Source organism: Cynocephalus volans, chromosome 11 (assembly GCF_027409185.1).
Source record: "Cynocephalus volans isolate mCynVol1 chromosome 11, mCynVol1.pri, whole genome shotgun sequence".
NCBI lineage: Eukaryota > Metazoa > Chordata > Mammalia > Dermoptera > Cynocephalidae > Cynocephalus > Cynocephalus volans.
The window spans coordinates 119,999,097-120,010,198 of NC_084470.1; positions in this window are offsets into that span (position 1 = coordinate 119,999,097).

Genomic DNA, 11,102 nt, shown 5'->3' on the forward strand with positions numbered 1-11,102 from the left:
GGTCTCTGGGCACAAAAGATTAATAAAACAGAGTCCCTAGCCTCTAAGGAGCTCATGCTCTAATGTGACAGGTGAGCAAACAGGATGCTATGGGGTGGAGTTAATGCTGTGGCTGCCCTGGAGGAGTTGCTCTGCTTAAGCTGAGGATTACCAATGAGAGGACAGGGAAGGGAGGAAGGGTTTTTCTGTTTTTCCAGGAGGGGTGATACCACGTGCAAAGTGCTGGGGTGAGGGAATAGGGGCCCACAGTTCCATGAGGGCAGAGCTTAGAGTCGGGGTGACACTGTAGAGGAGGCAGGTGCTGGGGTCTAAAGACCCTTCTGTATACCCTGTGGCTAATGAGCGAGGAATCTATCCTGAAGACACAGGACCACATGGAGCATTTGAGAAAGAGATATCACCAGGTTTGTGGTTTAGGACCATCCCTCCAGCAGCTGAGTGGAGGATTGATGATGGGAGCAAATCTGGAGATGGGGATCCCAATTTGCAAGCTGATCCTAAAGGAAAAGGATGAAGGCTTAGAATAGAGCAGTGGAGCAAGGAGGAGAGGGGAGGGAAGTGATCTGAGAGACAGGAGGCAGAGTCACGGAACTATGTGCCTGTTTGATTCTAGAAGATAAGGGGGTGAAGGGTGTCAAGGTTGGAAACACTGGTGTGATAGGCTGAGGGGCCTTGGGGATTCTTAAGTGCACCTTGATTTCCAGCACCTCCTTGTATTGCTGTGTGACCTTGGGCAAGTGACTTAACCTAGTTTTGCAGTCTGTAGAACAAAGATACTAAAATCAGTCTTGTGTGGTTTTGTGCATATTAGACATAATGTATGCTAAAAGCCTAGCACAGGGCTTGACTCATGACATACGTAGTAGATATGATTACCATCATTTATCTGTTCAACAAACATTTATTGAGCACCTACTATTTGCCAAGGACTCTACTGGATCCTTGGGCCGTAGGGATGATTTTAGGTCTTAGTTGCTATTCTCATGCAGCTCACTGTCTAGAGGGAGAGGGATGTGCAGAGGAACAGTCACATATCAAGGCAACGTGGGCTGGGGCAGAGGAGGAAGCCCTTAAATCTGCCCAAGAGAATCAGGGACAACCTCATAGAGGAGAGGTGACAGCTTACATGATGTAGGGCCAGCCACCTGTTCAGAGACTGTCACATCGCCCCTGGCATGGGATCATGTTTCAGAATGTCTGAAATCTTCAGTTTTGAAGGCATTGTCTTGTTTCTCAGGGTTGGGGGAAGGGGATGGGCTGCAGATGGGTATCTATAAGGAGCCCAGAGAATGGCATGTGGAGCCTTGGCAGTCCCAAGGAAGGGCATGTGCAGATGGGTGGGGAGAAGGGAGAACCAGGTAAGAATACTTGTGGGCACATGGGCAGGGCTCACTAGCTGGATAGGGGGCATGTGATGTGCACATCAGTGGCCTACATGTGTGTGCTGTTCAGGCCATCCTAATTTTTCTGCTCCCCCAATGTGCCCTTCCAAAAATTCCCTCCAAACCCTTTGGTGTCTCCTGCCCCCTCCCATGCCAATTTTCGTTCCATACACCTTTCAACAAACCCAGCTCAGTAGAAGCAGAACTACTTGGGCCCTCCACTAAGGAAAGACTCCCTGCTGCCCACCAAGCAAGACCTGGAGCTCTAAAGCCACATAGACTGTGTGACCTTGGGCAGTCACTCACATCTCTGACTTCATTTCCTGTCTGTCATGTGGAGATGGTAATAGTTCCTCTCTCCTGGCGATGTCGTGAGGTTTCAATGAGATGTAAACTTGGCGCCCTATCAATGCTGTTTCTCTTCTCTGCAGCCCATTAACTCCCTCCTTGCAGAGGGTCAGATAAGAGACTGTCAGCTGGGGATTTCCTTCGGCACTCTGCTCCTGGGATCCCACACCTGTGGGCCCTGCAGCCCCTTCCCCTTTGCTAGCCTAAAGGGTCTGTGGCATCCCTGGAGGTCCTGGTTGCCTTAGCAATGTAATCGTGTGATGCTGGCGGCCTGAGCAGCATGACAACCCGCCCCAACCCCCTCCCCCCAGCAGCAGCTCAGCCCACTCCCCGCTCTGATCCTGTCTCTCCTCCCTGCGTCCAATGACATGCCACTGCTCTGCAGCTAGGACGGGCATCCCTGGGTGCCTGAGGGCTGAGTGGGGAAGCTGGAAACAGCTCTCCCTCACAGACTGTGTGGGCAGCGCATTCGAATAGCATCTGAAAAAGCAAAGTTCAAGCCCGCCCTACTTTCTCCTGGGAGGCGCAGCATCCAGACAGGGAGCGTTCAGCCAGCAGAGAATGTCCCTTCCACACATTGCTACAGGCTTTCCTCCCCTCTGGCCCTCTGCACACTCAAGCAGGCACAGACTCCCAAAGCACTGAAAACACCAAAAGGGCATTTGGGAGGCCCCTAAGATGCAGGAGTTGTTTCATTTATCTGGGCCTCAGTTTTCCTCTTCAGCGGAATGGGAATAGGAAGAAAGAATTAAATGCGAGTGTGAATGTGAAAGTGCTTTGTAAACTGTAAAACAATCTGCATGTGTATGAGATCATTAGTATTTTGCTGAAGGGTCTTTCTTAGGTTTCTAGGAGTCAAGTGAAGTCATGAGAAATGGGAAGCTAAGTAAGAGCAGAGAAACTCACCCCAAGAGCATGTAAGCCCTTGGCAGGGAGGAGGGAGATTGGCAGCAGAGACCCGAGGATGGACTGACTCACTGTGGCCTAGCTGGTTAGAGGTGTGGGAGCCAGTGGGGACAGCAGGACTTGGCTGGACTGAGCCACTTCTTACTCCTCCTCTGGCTAAGCCCAGGCCATTGCTTTCCAGTGATTTAGGGAGAGTGGGAATGATTAGGAGAAAAATGTCTTTCACCTGGTTGCAGCATGATTCCAGCAGACAGCCCAGAACTTTCTGCTTTATTACTGTTCCACGTGTCACATCCTCTCTTCGCATTTGTGCTAAATGTACAGGCAAGTGTGCACTTGTGCATGTACACACATACACACACACACACACACACACACACACACACACCATGCATGACCACTCCAGACTTCAGATGGGGCAACAGCTGCATCCCCAGAGGGTTTAGGACAGGGTGGGCACATAAACAGAGTCTGCCAATCACAGACCTGTTGACCCTAGCAACCATCAAACCAATTAGAACCCCACCACTGCATCCAGCAGTGCCTCCCAAACTTACCACACACACATACCCACTTCAGGTTGATGTATTGCCATGGCAACAAAACCACCACTCAGAGCTGGAATAAATGGGCAAGTGGTCCTTAGCAGCAGGACTGGAGCAGTCATTGGGGTAAGGATGCAGCCAGCACTGGCTGGAGTAGGTCACTGAGAGGATCCCCATGCAGGGTGGGGGAGAAGAGAGAGAGCTGGCTCACCAAGCCTTTCTAAGCCCATTTTTTAGCCCTGGGCCTCAGTTTTCTCACCTATGGAATGGGGTCAAAAACTCCTACTGTATAATAGTATGTACTCAGAGCATGTAATTACTTTTCAACTAATAGACGAAGATAGGAGCTATATAGATTTTCTTTTCAGGAAATCTTAAGAATTTGAAGACTTCTGGGTAAAAGAGAGTTGATCCATCCCCAGAAAGGCCTTAAACCAAACCCTAAAATCTAGCTCATGAGTTTATTATAGAGTTCCAATTTGATTTGAAAACATTTACTCAGTATCTACCATGTGCCAAGCAGAGATGCTGGTTTCAGCTGTGGCCAGGTAGACTTTGAGGGACCAGTGGATCTTCTTGGTGGAGCCTTTTAGAAATATCCAGGAGGCCTGTTGGATGGGTCTGGAGACAGGTGCCTATGGAAGTGGCAGACTGCCTTGAAGAGACTTGTTCAGGGCCAAAGGAAAGGCTGAGGCTTTTACTGGACTCTAATGTCTATGCCCCACAGCCCTCCCTTCAGTCAGCCACCAGAGAGATCTTAATTAAAAACAAAAATCTGACAATGGGCTCCTCTGCCCAGTTGCTTCCAATAGCTCCCAACGGTGGGCCCTTGGGTCTGCAAACCTGCCTTCAGAATCTGATGAAAGCTAAGGAACCTTCTCCCCAGAATCAAAAACACATGCACATTTCCCATTTGTTTTCAGGAGCTATGGGCCTCTTCCAGCTCATTTATGGACATGTCTGTCTCCTTTACTGGGCATGAGCTTCCTGAGGCCACAGACCACATCTTTGGCATTTGTGTCCAAAGTACCTAGTACATAACAGGTGCTCACTAGCATCTAGAGGGCCAAAATGGCAGAACTGAATTGGCAGAGGAGGCAGAGCTAACAGAGGAGAACGAGTAGACCAGAAGTTAGGACAGGAGCCAGGAGAAGAAAGAATATCAAGAAAGAAAGTGGAATCAGGAGGAGCCTGGAGGTCAAGATGGCTAAGGACTGAAAGACATCATTGAATTTGGAGACTAGAAAGCCATTGGTAGGGTGACCAACTTTCCTGGTTTGCCTGGGACTCTCAGTTCTAGCATTGAAAGTCCTTGGCAAACCAAAATGGTTAGTCACCCTGGATTAGTGACCTTAACAAGAGCAGTTCTCAGTTCTAGCATTGAAAGTCCTTGGCAAACCAAAATGGTTAGTCACCCTGGATTAGTGACCTTAACAAGAGCAGTTCTGGAGGTGGGAGCAAGGCAGAAACGTGAATATGGTGGCCGAGAGTGAGAGTTGGTGACTGCTGAGCTGTGTGGCTGTGCTGAAAGGAAGCAGGAGCCTGAGGACTGTGCTAGCCTCCAGCCCCTGTCTCCTACCCGCCCCGCCCTGCAGACAAAGCAAACAAAGCCGCTGATGTCAGGAACACCATGTACACCCTCAATGACTTCTTCCTGAAGGGCTCCAAGCCTGCCACCTCGGTCACCTAATTAGTACTCCCACCAGCCCTGATCCGTGCAGGACCAGAAGTGCTCCGTCCTCTGACCTCCTGCGGCAAGTATCCATGTGTTTTATCCAGTTAGCACGATGGATCCTGCTTGGACTGGTGGCAGCTCTTCTCTTCTCTGGACTGTTATTGTAAAGTCTTCGTTTACTTTGTATAGATTGTCCAACTAATTCGACTCTGAACTTCCTGAAGGCAGGGATCGTGCCCTCCCTCCCTGCCTCCCTCTCTCCCTCACTTTCTCCTTTTCCTTCCTTCCACAAACACTAACAGAGTGCCATTTATTCAGTGGTCAAGATGACAGCCACAGTTCCTGCCCTCAGGTGTCTCGTAATCTGGGCTCAGGCCTCCTGACCCGGGAGTTTTATACCCCTGAGCAGCTGGAGAAGGTCCATGCAGGGCTTCATGGAGTCCGAAAAGCCATAACATTCTGTGCCAACATTGACTGTAATGTGTGTGTGTGGGGGGGGGGGGGAGTATGTGAGAGAGACAGATAGAGAGAGAGAGACTATGTTTCTAAGAGTCTCTGCAAATTAACATGTTCAAGTGGAATCAATCTGCTGGATCCAAGTTCCATCTGTGCGATATGGGCAAATTATTCACCACTCTGTACCTCAATTTCCTAATCTGTAGAATGGGAACAATATGGCACCTTTCCCATAGGGTCATGGTGAGGGTTAGATGGGATAAGTATATGTATAACTTAACATAGTTCTTGGAACATAGTAAGAGAACAATTTATTAGCTTTTGTTCTTTTTGAAAGAGATAGAGAGAGGAGCTTTTGTGTGATTTTGAGAAGGTTCTATAATCCAGAACAGGCTAAGAGCCACTGGTCCAGTAGGCAAGACATGTATGCCGAATGTGGTCACACACTGTGACAGGTGCTTAGGGGAGGTTAGTCTGAGGTGCAGTTGGGACACCTCGAACTTCCTCTCTGCATCTCCCAGGCACTGAGTGGCTCAGGGCCCTGCTCTAAACAGTCACTCTGGAATACAGCCCATTCAGATCACCCCGCTGGTGCCCCTGAGTAGTATGGCCAGGCTGGGTGGAACACAGGAGAGAGATCCATTTCCCTAGTCGGACAGGCTAAAAAAAAAAGTCCTTTGCTCTTGATCACATTAGAAGCAATAGCCTCCACAGCAATTATGCACCCGTAAATTACAGAGCCTGCCTCTGTCAGCTGTCTCCGCACTGTTTCATTAGCCAGGGTACAGAGAGACACTGCATTCCCTGCTGGGAGCTGCCTCATTGCCAAGTTCCTGCTCCATAATAAACAAAATCCCAATCTCATGGAGGCACACATCCACCCCTCTTGGGGAGGATAGGGACGCAGCAGGGGGGACCAAGCAAAGGCAAGGCCTTCCTCTGAACAGGGCCTGGGAAACTAAACAGGTGTGGATTGTGAGCCCTAGAGCCCTCACAACCTCGGTAGGAGATTTGGGAAGGCCTGGAGAAAGGACATGAAAGGACATGGAATGAGAAGAGGGAACCCCGCCTTCTTCCTTTGCTCCAAACGTGAGCAAAGGGGCCCCCCTAGCTTCTGCAGGAGATTCTCAGGTTGGGCTTTAGGAGGTGAGGGCCTAGAAAGTGGGGGTTATGAGTTTCTTTCTCCAGGTTTGAGAATATCTGAGACCTCCTCCCCCCCCCACCAACACCACACATGCATAGACTCTATTGTTTTGGAACCAGACAGGTGCTGACAGGATGCGTGCTGAGGGGCCTGTCAGGGAGCTAGACAGGATGGACCCCAGAGGCCCTTGTAGCCAGAACTGGAGTAAGGGGTGGGCCAGCTGTCAGGGACATGGAACATCCCTAGAAATGCAGCCAGACGTGTGGTAGGAGAAATGATTTGACCAGCCTCTTAGGGTATAGGTGAGTCCCCTCCCTGTCGAGACCCTAGTGACCAGGCTGTAGGGCTGGCTAAACAGCAGGGCTTTTGCTTTGCTGAGTGGGGAACATGAACCAGATTGGGGAGATAAGAGGAATGGACCAAAGCCAGCCCTAGCAGTTCTCTGCCCACCCCCACAGAGCCCTTGGCCTCTCTTCTAAACCTGTTTTAAACAAATATTTAAAAGGTGTCCTGATGAAGAGGTGCCAACTAATTAGCCTGCCATGGATGCCCACGTGTCTCCAGCCAATCATGGCTAGCTGGAAGATAGAGAAGATGCTCCCTGGCTTCTAACTCCTACCCAACTACTGCTGCTCGGGCCAGACTGAGGACGGTAGCAGGAAGAGAGAGGAGAGGGGACTGCTGCCTGGGCACACAGAGGGGAGCGCCTGCCAGCCCTGACCCCCTACCTCAGAGATCTCAGGTCTCCTGGCCTGAGCTTGGGCCTGGATGATATGATGCTCTGTGTTCCGCTCCAGCAGCTGGATCCTGATGGGGAAGGACAGAGACACAGAGAAAATCATTCAGCACAGGCAAGAAGGAGAGTGTCCTGGGGACAGGGATGGGGAGACCCAGAGACCAGAGCCTCTGAAGCCCGGGCATCGAGAGATGTGGATGCTGTTTGGCATATATTTGCATAGTATTTTATGTTAAAACTGAGCTGCTGGATTGGTGACCAGCATCCGGCTAAAGCCCAGGGAACTGGCTCTGCTGACAATCTGAAAAGTGCACAGAAATCCCTCCAGCCTCTATTCCTCTCCCCTGGTGATTATTCTGGCTCTGGTTGGTCCCAGTCCTACACTGTGATTTCTGGCCCCAGTTCTCCCCGCCCCCCAATCTGGGGAGGTGGTGGGGGAGACAGCCTTGCGGTGGTGACTCACAGTGTCATCCTCTAGGGTTAGCACAGCCCAGAGAAATGCCTGGACAGGCTGTGCTCTTCTCAGCCCTCAATCAAAACCTCAGCTCAAGAGCAGCCCTTGGCCAGGCTTGGGGCATGTGTCCAGGTGGAGGGAAAGCAGCTGTCACACCCCCACCTCAGCCTGGAGGAGCCAAGTTCCTGCGCCCAGCTCATAGTCTGCTGCGACCAGCAGGGTGTCCTTTGCCACCACACCAAGCAAACCCAGACCTGGGGACCGTTGTTCCTGGAGTCACAGCTAATATCCCTGGTTGTCTCCCAGACCAGCTTCTTCTTTTCCTGTAGCCTAGGCAGGGCTGGGGCCCCAGAGCTGCCAGGTGTGGCCTAAGGGATGGGAGTGGGGCCTGGCAGAACAGGGAGGGGTCAGCAGGGGCCAGGAACAGGGAGTAGTCTGGATAGGCACAGGGTGGAGGCCACATCTGGAGGAGTGAAGAAGAGGTGGGGGTTATATTCACAATCCCCTTCTCTATGGAGTGAGTCTTGTGATCAGAATGGTTTGGGTGTCCATGGCCTCCCAGGAATATAAACTGACTGAGTTATGAGCAGATCCCAGGCCAGCTCAGCTCAGACACACCCGAATGGTCAGCTAAGTCCAGGGGCCCTCACCAGAATGAAAGGCGTGTCTGATCAAAATGCATGTGAATGTGTCAGTTACTACCAGGTGAAAATGCACCTGAGTGGCCAGGCAGTGGTGGTAAGTCTACCTGATTGAACGTGTGTGGCCAGGTATTATACCTGAATATACCAAGCTGTTTCCAAATTAGACCAGTGTGCCAAACGGCCTGGCAAGGAAGACCCATTCCAAGGGTCTGGCGACTCCAGGAGTCCGGCCCAGCCTCACAGGTTGGTGTCTGGCAGTGCCTAGGGTGGCCATAGGAAGGAAGGGACTTGTCACCTGGAGTCTGTGCCTCCCCAGGCCTGCCCTGCTGTTTGCCCCTGGGTGCTTGCCCATGGTCCCCCAGGGCAATGCTGTCTTTCAGCATTTCTTACCCAGGATCCCAGCCATTCATGAACCCACAACTGACTTCACTCTTAATTAAACAGCTGGTAACTGAACCTGATCCAATGTTTACTCCTGGAGAGAGGACAAGGGGCAGGTGGCACCCCAGGCAACCTGGAACTGCAGGTGCCTGGGCTCTGGGGGAGGGGGAGGAACCATTTGCTCTCTTTTCTTGGGCACCAGGGGATTTCTCAAGCCTTACCTATCCCCTACCCAACCGTTGACTTCCTCTTCCTGGCATGGGCTGGGAGGGACTGGAAGGGGACTTTGTCCCAAGGGGCAGTCCCTGAGAGTGGTGAAGCCAAGTAGATGAGGGACCTCAGCCAGGAGTTGTCAGAAACCCAAACCACCTCCTTGTCTTCTAGTGACTCCCAGTCCTGCCCAGGTACCCCAGTGGGAGGAGTCCAGGCAAAGGAGGCCTTCCTGCAAGAAGGGGTCAGCCTGCTTCTCCCTGAAAGGGGTTGGGGAGGAGGAAAGGGAGACTTGGGTGAGACCCTTACTGAAGAATAGAAGTGGGCACTGCCTTTGTACCAGGGCTAGCAGCTGCCACCTCAGCAGGGAGTCAGGCCACAGTGATGCCTTTGTAATAATCCTGAAACTTGGTGATTTCCCCACAGTTGCCATTTTAATTTATTTCTCACTGACGTGATTAGCAACAAACCTTGAAACTCAATGGACCCTGCAAGTTATTTAAGGGAGAGGCAGCTGAGGAAATCTCCCTCACCAGATGGGCCCGGAGGAGAGAAGCCCTAGAGATGGAGTGAGTTTGGGCTGCTTCGAAGAGGAGCTGAGAGCAGGTGGGGATCGGGGCTTGCGGGGGAGAGCGGGAAGAGAGCGGGAAGGGCGGCCACGTGTTTTCCTGAGAACTGACTTTACTGGGCGCCTATTATGTGTCAGGCATTTTATATACCAGATCACAGCGAATCCTCTTGATAACATGAAGTTCATATTGTTATCCCATTTTACAGATGTGGAAACTGAGGTTCAGAGAGGTTAAGTGACTTTCCAAGTCACTTAGTGTGAGACAGAGCTGAACACAAATCCAGATCTGTCCGAGTCCAGAGCATGCATTTTTTTTGTGATGCCTCAATGTTCGAGCAAGGTCTCGGGTCCCCTCCCAAAGCCAGCACCCAGCACAGGGCAGGTCAAATTCTGCCACCACCTCAGAGTGCTCGTATTCGGATGCCATACTCTCTGGCAGCCCCCAGACACTCTGCGGATCAGAGGTGGCACCACTCAAGAGCAGAACACAGGCTCTGACATCAGAAGAATCTGGATTCAGGTGCCACTCACTAGCATAAATGAGCTTGGGCAAGTGGTTTACCTTCTGTAAATTTCTTTATCCATAAGGAGAACCTAATCCTTCTTCCTTTGTAGGGTTGTTTGAGGACTAAATAAGGTAGTGCACGTAAAGTGTTTGGTACATAGTAGGTGCTTAAGGAATGGTCAGTCTGGCGAGGCTGGCTTCAGGACGTGCTGTCGTGCACGCAGGGCCCTGTGTTCAGAAAGGCTCCATGTCAGAGAGCCCCGTGCTCGCTTTAATGCCTTATCTTTGCCTTCTGGAAACTCTTGATACTTTTTGAAGAAGGGGCCCTCCATTTTCATTTTGCACTGGGTCCCTAAAATTATCTAGCCAATCCTGGTTATTCTGTTCCCTGAATCCAAAAGGATTTACTGTGTTAAATGCCTCACAGTGTTGGGAGGTTCCAGTTCCCAGGGCCTCACTTCCTCCCCTGGGGCCCAACAGTGTGGTGCGGCCCCATCCCCACCCTCTGGGGCAAGGACTGGGGCAGGGACAGAGTCAGATCTCTGAGCAGCAAGGTCAGGAAACAGTCGCCTGGGCAGCCAGAGCTAAACCCACCACCGTCCTGCAGTTCAGACCACTCGGAAGCTTCTGACCTCCCCAGTGTCTGCCCCTTAGCTGTTTTTAGACTCCTGTTCCCAGGGGCCTGGCATTTGCTAAATTGGTGGTCTGGGTCCATCTGCTGACCCCTGAGAAGCATCGCTGCAGGGGAGATGGAAACTGAGAGGTTGAGGGGCTGTCTGCCTTCTCTCCCTCTCTCAAAGGAAGATTTAACCTATTTCTAGATCTGGGAGCCTTTTACAAGGACACTGGGGTGGGGTGGGGGATGAGGGAGAAGACAGTGGCAGAAGAGTCTGAGGAGAGCTGCAGGACTTGGGGAGAAGAATCATAAGCAACTGGAAGATGATGAACTATCTGAGCTAGAAGGGACTTTTGAGAAACAGGTCAGAGAGGGAAGGTAACTCACCCAAAGTCACAGTGCCAGGACTGGAACCTGGGTCACCCATTGCCAGCCTGGGGTCTTTCCACTTCACCATTTGACTTCAGGATCAGAGACAAGCTGAGGTAGTGGGGGAAGGAGAGACAGTCTTCTCCCCCTGACCCCTTCA